The sequence below is a fragment of the Silene latifolia genome, chromosome 4 (genome assembly GCF_048544455.1).
Source record: "Silene latifolia isolate original U9 population chromosome 4, ASM4854445v1, whole genome shotgun sequence".
Classification (NCBI taxonomy): Eukaryota; Viridiplantae; Streptophyta; class Magnoliopsida; order Caryophyllales; family Caryophyllaceae; genus Silene; species Silene latifolia.
This window is the reverse complement of record NC_133529.1, coordinates 76,916,854-76,921,085: the sequence shown is the minus strand read 5'-3', so window position 1 is coordinate 76,921,085 and position 4,232 is coordinate 76,916,854. Positions and strand designations below refer to the sequence as shown.

At 40.7% G+C, this 4,232-nt stretch overlaps 1 non-coding gene across 1 annotated transcript; it reads left to right on the top strand.

The window, feature by feature from the left end:
• The first annotated feature begins 209 nt into the window (after nt 1-209).
• On the top strand, nt 210-316 carry LOC141653981 (small nucleolar RNA R71). Its single transcript, XR_012547566.1, has one exon. It is a non-coding gene; the product is annotated as a small nucleolar RNA R71 (small nucleolar RNA).
• Nucleotides 317-4,232: the final 3,916 nt, after the last annotated feature.

Below are 4,232 nucleotides of genomic sequence, written 5' to 3'. Positions count from 1 at the left end.
CAGCCACAGAAGGGGATTCAGCACTCCTCCTCTGATTGCCTCTCGAATTCCCATATTCAGCTTTATGGGTGGCTAAGTCATCAATGATCTTCCACCCCTTAGTCTCTCCCATATTCTCAGCAAATCGGCCATTGGCTGCAGCATCCAAAATAGCCCTCTAATCGTCATACAACCCATTATAGAACTGATTGCACAAGCTCCATTTTTCGAACCCATGGTGCGGAATGGTTCGCACCAGCTTCTTGAAACGGACCCATGCTTCATGAAAGTTCTCATCAGGTCCCTGTTTAAAGCTCGTGATCTGAGCTCTAATGGCATTAGTCTTCGAGGCAGAGAAGTATTTCTTGTAGAATGCCAGGGCTAATAAATTCCAGTCGGTGATCCCATGAGCAGTTCGATCCAAATCTCTATACCACTCCCTTGCAGCATCACGGAGTGAGAAAATAAACATGGTCTCCTTCACTTGGTCTGGGGTCACGCCGGCTGGTGGGGATATGGAGCAACAATAATCAATAAATATCTCCATATGCTTAGCTGCATCCTCATTTGCAGCTCCCCTGAATCGGTTTCTCTCAACCAAGTTGATATAGGACGGCTTCGGCTCAAACTTTCTATCCGCCCCTGGTAATGCGAATCCCTTGTAGAGATTCTCAGCCGTCGGCTCTGAGTGACTTGCTATAGTTGCTTCTTCAGCCATGATTGGAAATTCCGGAGATGTGACTGTCTCAGCTGAAGAAGTGGAAGCAAGAGATGTAGGTGGATCTTCTTCGAACAGCTCGTTCTCGTAGTAACTAGACAGAGTACTCAGCTCTTCCTCTGTCGGCAATACCCTTGATGATCGTCTCAACTCACGCAAGGATTTCTCAATCTCAGGATTGAACGGTACTAGTTCATCACCCTGTGACCTGCGCATAAGAAGAAACTACAAAAAGAATATAAGTAAAGTTTAAGGAACGGATGTCCCTTAAACTAAGAAAGACTAAATAAAAACAACTAAAAATTAGAACAATTGCCTCCCCGGCAACGGCGCCAAAATTTGATACCCGTCGTGAGGTGTCAAAAATAAATTTATAATACCAACTACAACTATAGCTAGCGGCAGTCAGGTCGAACCACAGAGAGGTGAACCTTGGGATTGTTGCTGCTACGGCACATAGGGAGGCGAATGTAATTAATATTTAAAATTCCTATTAAAACTAACCTAGGCTAGTGGTAACAGGGTCGAAGCACAAGGAGGCGAATGTAATTAATAGTTGTCTGATATTTAGTTTAAGGTAACAAATGTGGGGGTTGATTTGATTTGGTCTATAGCTAATAGCAATGAAAATTAAACTAAAAAAAAATATTAAATCAAATATAAAGAAGGGTACTAGGATGGTCGGTTCACTATAGTTTCGGCGGCAGCATACTAAGTCGGTCTAAATCAAACACAGGAGACGGGAAAACAAGAGGTCCTCTCGGTCCACTCTTAACATATAGCATCTTTCGATCTCGCTATAAGTCCCTAATATCACTAATACTAACTTTCGTCCTGAGAAGTGACTAATAATCTAAACTTTACCTATCTTTCGATCTCAGCATAGTTTAGTCGTTTTAATTGGTGATCTAACAACTGTCCCTATCTCTCGATCTAACGGGTCAGTCATATATTAAGCTTTCAACTAGTCGCATGCATTCGATTCGTCAAATACAACATTTAAATCAATTAAAACGAAGGTAATACCTCACGTGGTCAGTCGATCGACCAGGTCTGGCGGTCGATCGACTCACACGCGATTTCAGTCCATATTATTCTACGCCGCCTACACTATAATTCCCCTACATCCTAGCACAATGAAATTAGCTACTCATACTAGGAATGATAACAACAATAAGATTAGAGAAATAAACTACGGAATTCATGATTGATACGGTAAGATAAGCAATTAACATAAGATGGCAATTCGGCTTGGGAAACTGATCTAGCAATTCTATAACTATGAAAGAAGGGCAAAATAACTGAATAACTGAACAAAAGCCGAATTATCAAAGCGAATTGTATTAAATCCCGAAATAATCCTTGAACCCTAATTATTGATAAACTGAATGAAAACTAGATGTAAAACTTAATGTCACTGGATGCTTATTCTCAAAACTCAAGCTACGTTATAAAGGAAAAGTACGCAGCTATTATTCCTAAACCTAATAACTCATGGGCTTGCTAATTTTCGATCTTTCAATTCACGTCTGAGACAGCGGCTTGGTCGATCGACTGCTGGGACTGGTCGATCGACTGGTCTATGCTGAACAATAGCTACTGGAACCCGTGGGTTGGTCGATCGACTGCTTTAGCTGGTAATCCGCTTTTAACTTCTCGTGGATTTATCTTTTGGGCCTTGAAATGCGCACCATGCTCGTTCCTTAAGTGAATACTTCACGTCAAATGCAATGCAGGATACTCAGGGACGGATTTAGCTTGATTTCCGCTGAATTCTTCACATTTCTACAATAATGTACAAAAACACGAAAGTAGACGGAAATAGGGGAAATGGTAGCTTAAACTACACAAATGAGCTCTGAAATGCGTGTAAAATAGGGTGTAAAACATCATATAAATGACACGCATCAATCTTGGCGCTAGCGTGAGTGTTTTACCGCTGTCTCTTGCTGAGAGACTTGGTTTGACCATGTTTAATTGCACAAATATGACTGTTCAGATGGCCGACCGTAGTATATCACGGCCATTAGGTGTCATAGAAGACATACCTATTAAGATCGGGAGATTCTTTATTCCCGTTGACTTCGTTGTACTTGACATCCCCGAAGACACACATACCCCTATCATTTTAGGGAGACCATTTTTATTCACTGCCCGTGCAGTGATAGACGTCGGGGGCAAGACATTGACTTTTCAGGTTGGGGACGAGGAATTGATATTCCATCAGTCTAAGTTCCGAAGGGCTCCCATGCAAGCTCAGCCTTCCAATGCCCTCTCTTTTACTGACCCTCCTATTGACAATCCAAATGAAGATTTGGAATATTGTGCTGCTATCGTGACCCCTCCGCCTCAGATTGAGAGCAAAAAGGAGGAAAGTTCGTCTGTTTTCCTTGCTGCAGGTACAGATGAAAATATTGAAGGAGCTGTCAATGACTATTGTGCAATTAATGTCAGTCAAAGTGGGGATGCTAATGTCAAAGCTGGTGAGAAAGGAATAAGGACGAGGAAAGTTTGCGGGTATGTGGACGTCAACTATTCTCCTCCTAATGATTCAAATACAAGCTCGTGGAGAATGAAGAGGACGGTTAATGATGCTGAGGTGACGTCTTCCAGTCAGGAGCCCTCCGAGGGGCTGCTGAATTGCTTTGATAAGTGAGCGGGGAAATGCCCCGTGTAACAAATTGTATAAACAATTTTTAATTTTTCGTCGGATTTGTTTATTGCATTTATTTAGGACAATTAGGTTTTAGACATTTTTAGCATAGATTAGAAGACTATAGACTGTTACTTTTCATATTTGGTATTTTGGGATATTTTTGCGAGTGTTTTTATGCAGGTTTGGGGAATTATACGCAAATTCAAAGTCTTACCCGAGGAAAAGATCTCGATCGAGTACTTTTGTACTCGATCGAGTGAAATTTGTTCGATCGAATGATTCCATACTGCTCGATCGACAAAAGCTCAAAAGGGGAGTACTCGATCGAGTAACTTTTTACTCGATCGAGTGGATGCATACAAGAAGTTCTCGATCGTGTGGTTTTAAACCACTCGATCGAGTGATTCTGGAAATGACGCGCATGGAGTCTCCTTAACTTCCTCCCTTTTTACTCTTAATTCATTTTCTTCATCATTATTTCGAATACCCCCATTATTTGCGATAAAAAAAAAACCCTCAAATCCTCCATTTTTCTTGTCCATTTACCAAATCCACCACTTACATTTTGTTTATTGCTAATTAATCGTCATTTGCCCTCTATTTCCCCTTTGATTCTCGTTGTTTTACACGGTCAATTAGAGGTTTTAGGGTTTCGCGGTTTTTCGATCAAAAATCGCCCAATTTGCTTGTTGATTGTCGATTAATTGCTCTTTGTAGGTTCCTTATCATCAAGTAAGTAATTCCAATACTTCTTTGCATTTTTATTTCATTAATTTTGTTTTTATGAAGTAAATTAGGAATTAGGGTTCGGTTTTCATCCTGGGTCGAATTTTTTTTTCGACTATCATTGTTTCTTATGCTTAATTTACCCTACTTGAT